Genomic DNA, 12,509 nt, shown 5'->3' with positions numbered 1-12,509 from the left:
ACAGGAAGTCAGATAAGCTTAGCAGGACATCTCAAAGGCAGCTTTTGTGGCAGAGCCTACCAGGCAGTTTCAGGTTCTTGGCAGGTTTCTGTTGGCATCCCTACAGATCTGCCTTCCTTTCTTGGCACTGCTTTGCATTGACAGAAACTTTGGTAGGCGTTTAATTGCCTATCATATCGCTTTTATGTATTCCTGTGGGCTTAGTGAGAGGTGATATACACTTGTGCTGAAGGTCTCTCCCCCAGCAGGCTATACTTACTAATCTGTAAGTGCGTGTCAATAGACACTATACTCTCATCACTTAGATCATATCAGATCTACACTCTCCCTGGTTAGATGGATATAATAATGACCATGTTGTGTGCCATATAGAGGTGCAATGTAAAGACTAGATGGGACGAATTATATAATTTTCAGTAGCAGATAACATGAAATTTTAGGGACAGACCTAGTCCTTTGATCTTTGTTAGTAATTGTGGACTTTTCTCTTTGGAAATGGCCCTAACAAAATGACTCTGAGTACCATGAAACACCTACTGACGGTCAAGATAAATGCAAGGTCTTACTGGAGACATCACCAGCTTGGGCATACAGAACTCAGTGAGCAGACCAGATGTGCCGAGCATGATCACATTCAAGAAGGATATCCTGGATGTTCTAATAAAATCAAAAGCATTTTTGGAGAGTTATCTGAAGTATCTAGAGACATGGAATAAAATGTACAAACAACTTTGAAAATAATCAATTTTCTGATGTTTTAGCAAAAATATTTCCATATGCTCTGAGATGGCATGATATGTTTTAAAATATAAATTGCTTTTTAACAAATTCAACTAAAATATATAACTAAAAGAGCTTCTGCCCTATTAAAGTCCCAATAAATATTATATATGACATAGAAAAATCAAAGAGTTGAACTTAGAAATCACTTCTGTTCACATTGAATCACATTTCACAAATTATATAGCTTGTCTTGAGAAAACCATTTTTTTTTGCCTAATTAAGTAGCACTTAGAAAGTTTGTCTATGAAGAGCATTTATAATAAAATTGTGCTAAAACATATGATATGTTATTTATGAATATTGTGACTGGTGTTGTTTTCATCTTTTCTTTCTCAGACCATTTATTATCATATGTATAAAAAAAGGCTACTGATTTGTTTGAGTTAATTTTATATCCAGCCACTTTGCTGAAGTTGTTTATCAGCTTTAGAAGTTCTCTTGTAGAATTTTTTGGGTCGCTTATATATACTTATCATATCATATGCAAATAGTGATACTTTGACTTTTTCTTTGAAACTTGTATCTCTTGACCTCCTTTTGTTGTCCTACTACTCTGGCTGGAACATCAAATACTGTATTGAATAGATACAGGGAGAGTGAGTATCCTTGTCTTGTCCCTGATTTTAGTGTGATTACATCAACTATCTCTCCATTTACTTTGATATTGGTGGTTGGTTTCCTGTGTTTGCTTTTGCTATGTTTAGGTATGGGAATTGAATCCTGACCTCCCCAATACTTCAGTGAAGTATTTTGGTTAGAAGGGGTTTCTAACCAAATGAGTGAAAGTTCTGTATGTCAAGAATTTCAAGTCTCTCAAGAAAGTAATGGAAGAAGACGTCAGAAAATCTCCTATCCTCATTGATTGGTAGGATTAACATAGTAAACATGGCTATCCTACCAAAAACAATGCACAGATTCAATGAAATCCCCATCAAAATTCCAACAATCTTCTTCCCAGATGTGGAAGGAGTAATTCTCAAATTCATATGAAAAAATAAAACACAGGGTAGAAAAAATAATTCTTAACAATAAAAGAACTTATGAGGCAATCAGCATTCCTGACCTCAAGCTGTACTACAGAGCAACGGTGATAGAATCTGAATGGTGTCTGTACAGACACAGGTGGGTAGATCAATGGAATAGAATTGAAGACCCAAAAATGAACCCACACACCTTTGGTCACCTGATCTCTGACAAGGAAGCCAAAACCATACAGTGGAAAAAAGGCATTTCCAACAAATGGTTCTGGTCTAACTGTCAGCCTGCATGTAGAAAAATACAAATTGTTCCATTATTATCTTCTTGTACAAAGCTCAAGTCCAAGTGGATCAAGGATCTCAATATAAAAACAGATACACTGAATCTGATAGAATAGAAAGTGAGAAAGAGACTCAAAATCATAGGCACAGGGAGGGGGGATTTTCTAAACAGAACTCCAATATCTCAGACTCTAGGATCAAGAATTGATAAATGGGACTTGATGAAACTGAAAAGCTTCTGTAAGGCAAAGGACATAGCCAATAGGACAAATCTGCAACCTACAGATAGTGAAAAAAATTTTACTAACTCCACATCTGCTAGAGAGGGCTATATACAAAATATATAGAAAACTGAAGAAGTTAACCTTCAAAAATCCAAACAATCCAATAAAAACACCACATCGACAACCAATGAGTGCACATGGAGGGACCCATGGCTCCAGCAGCATATGTAGCAGAGGATGGCACTGTCTGGCATCAATAGGAGGAGAAGCCCTTGATCCTCTGAAGACTCATTCCCCAGTGTAGGAGAATGCCAGAGCATTGCGATGGGAGTGGGTGGGTAGGAGTGGGAACACCTTCACAGAAGCAGGGAAAAAAGAGAGGGCAAGGGAGAGGGGATAAAGCAGATAACATTTGGAATGTACATACATAAAATATCCAATAAAAAAGGAAAAATGGGGTATAGAAATGAACACAAATTTGCAACAGAGGAATCTCCAATGGCCAAAAAGCACTTAAGGAAACATTCAAAGTCCTTAGTGATCAAGGAAATACCAATCAAAGTGATTCTGAGATTTCACCTTACATTAATGAGAATGACTAAGATCAAAAACTCTGTGACAACTCTGCAAATCCATCTGGGGGTTCCTCAGAGAATTGGAAATAGAGCTACCTGAATACCCAGCTATACCACTCTTGGGCATATACCCAAAAGATGTCTCACGATGCCACAGGGGCACGTGTTCCACTATGCTAATAGCAGCCTTATTTGTGATATCCAGAAGTTGTAAACAACTCAGATGTCCCACGACAGAAGAATGGATACAGAAAATGTCTAATGGAATATTAATCAGTTGTTAAGAACGAGAACATCATGAGTTTTGCAGGCACATGGATGGAACTAGAAAATATCATCTTGAGTGAGGTAAGTCAGACTTAAAAGGACATGCATGCCATATAGTCACTAATAAGTAGATATTAATAAAAAAAAGTACAGAATGCCGAGGACACAATTTGAAGAACTCAAGAAAGTTAACAAGCTAAAGGACTGAAGTGTGAATGTTTCAATCCCACTTGGGAGGGAGAAAAAAGTAGAGGGCAGAGGGAGGGAGGGAATTGGATGGGAGAGGGGAAGAGGAAGGGAAGGGAAAAAGGGAACTTGATCAAGTATTGGGTGGGGGACATAGGAGTGAAGTCCCAATGACTAGCAAAATGAATGGAAATATATAACTTCAGGTGTGGAACATAGGGTGTCCCTCTAGAACGTACCAGAGACCTGGGACGTGAGAGAATCTCAAGACTCAAAGGGAGGGAGCTTAGATGAACGACCCAACAGTGGGGAGAGGGAACTTGTAGAATCTACCCCTAGTAGGAGGAGAGATCAAATGGAGGGATAGGACTCCCATTTCACAGTTAAAAACTTTGACCCAGAATTGTTCCTGTCTCAAAGAACTGCAGGGACAAAAATGCAGAAGAAACTGAGGGAAAGGAGAGTCAGTGACCAGTCCAAATAGGGACCATTTCAAGTGGCCCCATGTCAAGGGGAGGTTCCAGGGCCTGACACTATTAGTGATGCTATGATGCACTTACAGACAGGTGCATAGGATGGCTGCCCTCCAGAGAGGCCCAACAAGCAGCTGAGACTGAAGCAGATTTTTCACCCAACCAATTATCTGAAGTCGGGTACCTCTGTGGTTGAATTAAGGAAAAGCTGGAAGAAGCTGAGGAGGAGAGTAACCACATAGGAAGATCAGCAGTCTCAACCAACCTGGACCCCGAGATCTCTCAGACACTGAGCCACTAACCAGGCAGCATGCAAGAGCTGGTCCGAGGCCCTGACACATACACAGTAGAGGACTTCCTGGTCTGGCCTCAATGAGAAGATATGCACCAACGCTCAAGAGACTTGACAACCCAGGGGATGGGAAGGCCTGGCGAGGTTTGGGAGGTGTGGGGGTAAGGACATCCTCTTGGAGATCTGGGAGGAAGAATATGATGAGGAATTTTGGGAGGGAAGAATGGGAGGGGGATAACAACTGGATTGTAAAAAAAATGTATGATATAAACACATTATTCATGTATGAAATTCCAAACAGAAAACTAAACTTAAAAAATGTATATGAGCGAATGATTCTATGCTGCGTGTGTATGCGTGTACTGAACATATTTTATGTGGTGTGTGTGTACGTGTGTGTTTAATGTGTTTCTGCATGTGTATGTGTGTGGGGGTGTGGATGTTTGTGTATGTGTGCATTTGATGAAAGTGTTGGTGTGTGTGTGTGTGTGTGTGTGTGTGTGTGTGTGTATGTTTGTGTGTGTGTTAAATGTGTGCATTCTTCTACTCTGCCCTTTCTTTACTTGGATGGGGATTATATGAATTTTGCAAAGTCCTGAAATGACAGCAATGTTCCCTTTCTGACCCACATAATTCATTAGAACACAGATGCACTCAGCTTGCTAGTACTAAGGAAACCAAAAGACTCATTGGCTGCGCAGAGGAAGTTTTATTAATCCAATATATTTTAATGTGTTCATTCTGTTCACGCATGTGTATTTATGTATCAGTATGGATGTGCGCATACATTCATATGCTTGTGGTGGAAGGAGCTCAAAATTGGGGTTTCTCCTTGATTCTTAGATTTCTGCCTACCTTATTCATTGATACAATGTCTGTTAGCTTCCAGAGCTCACCAAAATAGAGTCTGGCTAGCTAGCTTGTTCCGTGGTTGGAGCACTGGAATTACAGGTACACCATCATGCCTGTCAAGTTTTTATGTAGGCCATGGGGATCTGAACTGTGGCTCTTACATTTATACATTAAAATCTATAACCACTGAGATGGTTTTCCAGTCCCTATTCAAGCTTTAAATTTGCTTTTAGAAAGCATACATTTGTAATATATTGTCCTTTTTTACATAATCATATGTTTTATTTCCCTAAATCTATACCATATGATATTTTCTTTATCTCAATCTGATGATTACTATGTGGCAATACACACTGAAAATGATAGATAAATTAATATGGTAATGAATACATTAATCCATGATCGAGTGCCACCCGATACTCTTCTGACCTCTTGCATTTCTCAAACAGTAATTTTCCCATGATACTTGCCTTTGATTTAGGATACGGATGAACCTTTAAATCAGTGATCATGACTAAAGCAACATCCCATCACACTGCACAACTGGGGTGTATCTTAATTTTGTTTTCTACTTTCAATGTTTAAACAGTTAATTGTTATATTTTTTTTCTGTGTTTCTGCCTGTGGCACTGAATGAAACATAAAATTATACTCTCTTAGTCTGATAAGGAAGTCAAAGCTTAATTAATTCATCGTTTTAATCACTTCAGGTGCCAAGCCATTAAAAAGAATCAAACTTCTTCAAAGGGAGACATGAAAAAAATAGCAAACTTTTCCTTCAGGGAGTAATGAATCAAAACAAGGGGAGACTATTGAGGTGACTCTCCCATCCCAACAGCACAGATCTATTCATGCTCATTAACATTTCAGGATGAGCCTGGACACATTTCTTCCTTCTTTATCCTTGGATCGTATAGTTATTCCTTGTTTTATCTACAAGCCAGTAAGCATGGAAACACAGCCATGTTCTCTTCCATATTTTAAAAGACTTCAAGCATTGATTTCTACTGAAAAATGTTAGATAGCAGCCAAGTATATCATCTTAGAATGCTATGAGCTTTTCTTTTCTTTCTTTCTTTTCTTTTTTTGGTTGGATTTTTTTTATAACTTAGTTTGACTATTTTCTAAGTTTGGAAATGATGGGGTGGCTACCAAATTTTAGTATATTACATTTATCCAGGTTCATAGATCTCCTTGGAGCCCCTTCTCTTATTGAGAACACACACACACACACAGACAGACAGACAGACAGACACACACACATTATATATATTAATTATAGTTTCAGAACAAATTTCTTTCTGACCTACAGTATTCAGTAGTATAAAATTTAAAAATTTCTACCACTTGAGTTGGTCAGTTACATATCTGAAATTAACAGAATGGGATGCCATTCTATCACATATGTAGGTAGACTCAATTCAATAAATTTTAAAAAATTAAAAGAAACATTTACTTACTACATGCCAGATATCATGAAACTGCTGGGTCTCCAAGCTGGTTTTAGGCAGAGGATTTGATCCTCGAACAGTTCCTGAGGACTGAAAGGAAGATATGCAGTCAGCAGCTACCTGGGTCACGAAGCTGCTGGAGTACACGGCTAGTTACTTAGGGACAGAGAAGAGGGATTAACTCAGTAATACCGAAGTTCTGAGAAAATGATTTAAGAAATGAAATGGTGGAGGGAAAGAAAGAAAATTGCTTTCATTGAGGACCTTCTCTGAAGTGTTATACATGGATTTCTTTGTTTTTAAGTTTATTCATGACAAAAATCATAAACATTTCTTAAGACAGAAACTCAGAGTTATGATGTTCTTTATGGGTCCTCTTAGTGTCTTTGTTAATAATGTTTTCTTGTTATTGACAGGAAAGTCATTTTATATTTCATACAGATTATAATAACATTATTGGTATGTTATGTGTATGTAATATATGTATGTGGGAGCAGATGTGAAATCTGTCATGGCACATGTGTGGCAATTTGAGATCTTTCAGAGTTGTTTCTCTCCTTTCCTTTTGGGTTCTAGGGATCAAACTTAGGTTCTCAGGCTTTGGTGCATGTGATATGACATGTCCTGATGGTCTGAGAGACGATACATACAGTGGCATACAGTTTAAGAAGTCAGCTAAGATAAAAATAAGTTCTGTGAAGTTTTAAGGTTGTTTCACAGTATAATATAGGATGGAAAACTAAAAGCTGGCTTCCCTTTTCATCAGAATTAGCTGACCAGTAGAAAGAAAAATAACCTCTATTAGAGCCTTGGAAATCCCACGTGTTGTATTGAAGTAAAGAACATAAATTTGACTTATAGTTTTATTTTTAGTGTTTCATCTGTTAACCGGGTCAGGGATATTTTTATACTATTAAACATGTACTTTTAAATATTTTGTATTTCTACTACCATAATAATTGTTCATACACAAGCATGCAAATCAAGGAAACTATTGCCTCCTAATATTCTTACCAAGGACATCAGTACACTTTTTAATCCAATTTACATCTCCTAACACTTTCTATGGAGCTAGGACAGTGTCCCCAGCATCCCCAAATCAAGATTGGAGTAAAATTTATATTAGATACCGAACAACAGCTGCAGATATTAGGACATTTTGGAGTTTTAGCTCCCTTCCTGTATTTTCCTTCTTGCCATGATTTCATGTATTCTTTCTTTCCTGCAAGCAGCTTTTTCAGTGAGTTAGTTTCAGGACCAACCATAAATGACTGGCAGCACAGAAGCTAAGTTTCACAGCTATAGATTTACAGTGAGTTTCTGAACATTTGGTCACAGAACACACTGGTAGATTCATGCTTACAAGGCACTCTTTGTGTCCTTCTCCCCTTCTCTATTCCAGATTCCATTACGTCATTGCTAATTATAACTACTGCACTTTTTTTTTAACTCTTATTGTTCTGAGTAATGTTATCTGGTTACCATGTTTCACTATAGCTGCCATTAACACTCAAATGTTATCAAGAAAAATAATAATTCATTTGAGATTTGAGCTTAAGCTTTCGGGACACAAAACTGAAATAACATTGCGTTAGGCGATTAAAATCAAATAAGGTAATGTCTTCGAGTGCTATGGTTGAACTTTGTACACTGCCACAAGGAGAGTGTATAGGAATCGGAGGGCAACATCATAGCAGATTGCCAATTTGTGCAAAGGACTCATCCTCCACGAAAAGTAGTTACAGCCATCTATTTATTTAGTTGGTGCTGTTGTCATTTATTCTTCTGTTTGGGTACAACACCATGATATTGTAAAAGAGGGGAAAATGCTTAGAGGGTTCTAGAGAAAAGAAATAATTAGCAGGGTATATCTCCTTTAGATTTCCCATACTTGTGGGAATCCTTTTTACACATTTCAGTGGGAAAGGCATTGGGAAATTACCTGTTTTCCATAAAGTAACCAATTCTTTGGCTCAGAGACTTCTTCTGGGACCAGATAAAAGTAACAAATGTGTTCTTTGATGTCAAAGGCTGTAAGCTGGTGAAATGAGAGAGTTTACTAAGTATAATCTTTCTAGTATCTGTTAACTAGGACTTCAGGTTTTTTGGGGGGTTTTTTGTTTGTTTGTTTGTTTTTTATAATTCAACCTCAAATCAGCGATTACACTCTCACACCAACAATATTTCCCTCTCTTTTTTTTTCCCTCCTGGTTTCGCTGTTGAGATGTTTTCCCACAGGGCTATGACAGCTGAAAGCTGCTGGGCATCAAATGAATAGAAAGGTAATTAAAGGTTTTGTCTTCCTCTCACTTCAGGTTCATCACTAGGGAATTTCCTTAGATAAAATCCCCTGTCAACAAGCCACAGAAAATTTCATGCTATACTAATAAAATGCCTTCTGTTCTCTTTAAGAGTAATGACAAGTAGATAGTTAGATAGACAGGTAGGTAGGTAGATAGAGAGATAGATAGATGGATAGATAGACAGACAGACAGACAGGTAATTGAGAGATAGGTGGATGGGTAGATGGAACTAGATAAATAAACTATATGTGTAATGCTTTTGGGTTTGTAAAGTAGACATGGAATTCATACTAAATATCATGTAATTATTTCAATTATTTGCTTTTAGATTTGTCTAGAAAAAATGGCATGTGTTCATGAAACTCAGGTATGGTCTAGGTCCTATCACATAAAAAATTCATGATAGCGTAGCAGAGCACATACCTTAATACACAAAATTGCAAATGAAAAGTAGAAAGGAAAAATGAATCCTTGTTGAGATATGAAAAAAAGGAAAAAGAGGTTGAAGACTTCCAGGAAATATCATCACTAACATAAAAGAAGATTATAATTCCTCTCTCTCAGATCATAACTTTTTATCTCTGTCCTTGCCTGTAGCTTGTTATCACACTATTATGCAGGGCAGGGTGTTTTCATAAACTTGCCTTAGAAATTCCTGTCTGCATTCTCTGTGCACACACACATCACCCTGTCTTCTCCCCTTTCCTTCCTTTTCTGACAAATTCCTTTCCAGATTTTACACTCCAACCTCCGTGAGGGAGACACTGCTCTCATTCAATCATAAGAAGTAATTTCTAGTTCTTTAGTCTTGGCACGTGGCCTGCAAGGCATATTCCCTTGAGGGTTAATGCTTTGTTTAGTAAGGGGAGAGGAGTATTTCTTCCACAAGCCAACCTTTTCTCTGCATAGCTCTGCTGGGGCAACTCGCCCATTCCTTCAGTCTACAGTGCAAAACCCTTGGGTGGTTGCCATTGAGGATTTCTCCCATAGTGCCAGTTTCCCAGGGGGAGCAATGCCTGGGAAAGGAGCAGAAACAGTGTTCCCTTTAGCTGCATGTTATGAGCTTTAAATTTTTTTTAAAGACAGACCGACAACACACACCTTTACTTCCTTCTATTTTAAGGCTGAAACACGTACAGAGATAGCAGAAGATCCCGTCCTGGAGCGATGAGAAATTTGGGCATTCCCGGTTCCACTGGACATGCGGGATCTCAGGGCGATAGTCTACACTTTCACTGGGAAACAATGGTTGCCTCTCACACATGCTGCCTGGTATAGGAAACAAGCAGGGATCAGAGGCAGCCAGGTTTGCACAAATCAGAAATTCAGCACGCTTGCTTACTGATTATCTACATTTCCTCGTTTTCTCTCTGTGACTCCCTTGAAAGTGTTTTCAAAATTTAAACCTTATATCACACATACGTAAAATTTCTCCATTTACTCACATGTTTGAAAAAAATAAGAAAACACTTATTCAAAATTATGCGTTCATTTGCCTGTTTTCAGCCCCGGGCTTTCAGCTTTGCTATGTTACACATTGGTGTATCATATTTTACCCCAGTGCTGTACATATACAAACATACAAAAAAAGTTTAAAGCGCATACATTGTAAACATCAAGCTACTAGGTTTGTTTTATTGACAGTTTGTCTTAAATATTAAAAAACACTACACCTATACTGTTAATCTTGAGATTAGCAGGAGAAAAAACAATTCCTTCATTTTGGGCAAAATTTGAAGCAAGTACTATTAAATATTAAATGCTGACCAAGGTGAGGACCACTTTTTGGAATTTCCCAGCTGAGTGGCCATAGACAGTTGCAGGGTTTATAAAGACAGACCTAGAGGCCACCATACTTTCCCATGAGGATGTTTTTACCTTCTAATAACTACAACACCCAGAAATCCAGAAATTATCTGGTCCTTCAGCAGGTGGGGCTTACAGGATAATTTTAAATATTACAAAATGAAACCTTTCCTGGTGACAGGTGCCTATGATTTCAAAATGTGAGAGGACTGGTGTGGAAGGGAAGCCAGTTCAGATAAGAGAGTTCAGATATGGGAGGAGATGGGGGAGAAGTACAGAGGGTCGAGAATTTGAAAGTAGGTGTGTAGCAGTGGGGGAGAGGAACTAGGGGTAGCCACTAGAAAGTCCAAATTCCAGGGACACAAGAGGTCCCGAGGACCAAACAAGGAGGACTTTAGCCAACAAAGGGAGGTAGGACCTTTAGAGACCATATCCAGTGGATAGGCATGGTCCCCAGTTGAGGTGGGGGGTCACCCACCCACCTCAAAAATATTAATTCATAATTCTTCCTGTCAAAAGGAAATGCAGGGGCAAAGAGTAGAGCAGGAACTGAAGAAAAGGCCATTCAGAGACTCTCCCAACTGGGCATCCACCCCATATACTTATAACAACCCCAGACACTATTGCTGATGCCAAGAAGTGCTTGCTAACAGGAGCCCGGTATAGGTGTCCCATCAGAGACTCTGCCCGAGTCGGACAAATACAGATGCACATGTACACAGCTAAACATTGGATTGAGCACGGGCACCCCAATGGAGGAGTTCGGGGAAGGACTATAGGAGCTGAAGTGGTTTGCAACAATATCAAAGAACAACAATATCAACCAACCAGACTCCCCAGCGCTCCTGGGAACTAAATCACCAATCAAGGAGTACACAGGGGGTACCCATGGCTCAAGCTAGCAGAGGACTGCCTTATCTGACATCACTGGGAGGGAGACCCTTGATCCTTGATGAACCAGAGTAGATGAATGCTAGGCTACTTAGGCAAGAGTAGATGGGTGAACCCTCAAAGAGGCAAACAGAAGGGAGGAGGAGATACCGGGTTTGTGGGCGGGAAATTGGAGAGGATAACATTTGAAATGTAAATAAACAAAATAAACAATAAACATGTGAAAAGTGAATGCAAGAATATCAGAAGTTGAGGGTTTTTCTAGTACAGTCAGTTTCAGGACAAACTGAGTTATAAGAAAATATGTGTGTGTGGGGGGGGTCCTTATTTTTATAATTCCATATAAGAAAAGAACATAGGTAATCTCTCATTCTCTTTGTTTTGATTACATTTTAACTATTTCTCTTTTTTCTCTATTGATTTTTTGTATTTATTGCTTCGTCTACTATAATTCTAAATCACTTTAGAATTCTTTTTTTTTTTTTTTCGGAGCTGGGGACTGAACCCAGGGCCTTGCGCTTCCTAGGCAAGCGCTCTACCACTGAGCTAAATCCCCAACCCCTAGAATTTTTTAATAGAGTAGTTTCTATAGGCTGCAAAAACTGCAGAAATTCTTGTTTTTAACCCTGACTACAAACATCTCCATATGATTTCAGAACTACTTGCCCTGTTCAAAACAATAGAAAAAAATAAAACAAAACAAAGACAATGAAGAAAACAAAAGCCAAATTACATTGGGATTGTTTTCTCTTTCAAGGGTCTGTGTGAGTGTGTGTGTGTGTGTGTGTGTGTGTGTGTGTGTGTCTTAGTGAAATGCAAAACCGTTAGGAAAATCCAAATGATTAAAATGGCAACTGATGGACATTTTGTAATACAGAGGTGTTAAGAAATGTCAATCAATAAGTGACAGAATAGATTTTTCAAATTAAACTTTGTCACTTACACTAAGTTTTTTCTATATAAACATGGGTAGTTTGCATTTAATAAATATTTATTAAATTCATAAAACCTCTGTCATAGTATTCTAAGTAGCATGTGTAGAGCCATTACATTATATATTCCATGTTTCAGTTTAACGGAAAGTAACTATACTAAAATTAAATTTTATGAATATGAAAATATAAAAATACCTAAATAAATTCTGGAC

Source organism: Rattus norvegicus, chromosome 11 (assembly GCF_036323735.1).
Source record: "Rattus norvegicus strain BN/NHsdMcwi chromosome 11, GRCr8, whole genome shotgun sequence".
Classification (NCBI taxonomy): domain Eukaryota; kingdom Metazoa; phylum Chordata; class Mammalia; order Rodentia; family Muridae; genus Rattus; species Rattus norvegicus.
The sequence above is the reverse complement of the archived record's forward strand: the minus strand, read 5'-3'. Positions refer to the sequence as shown.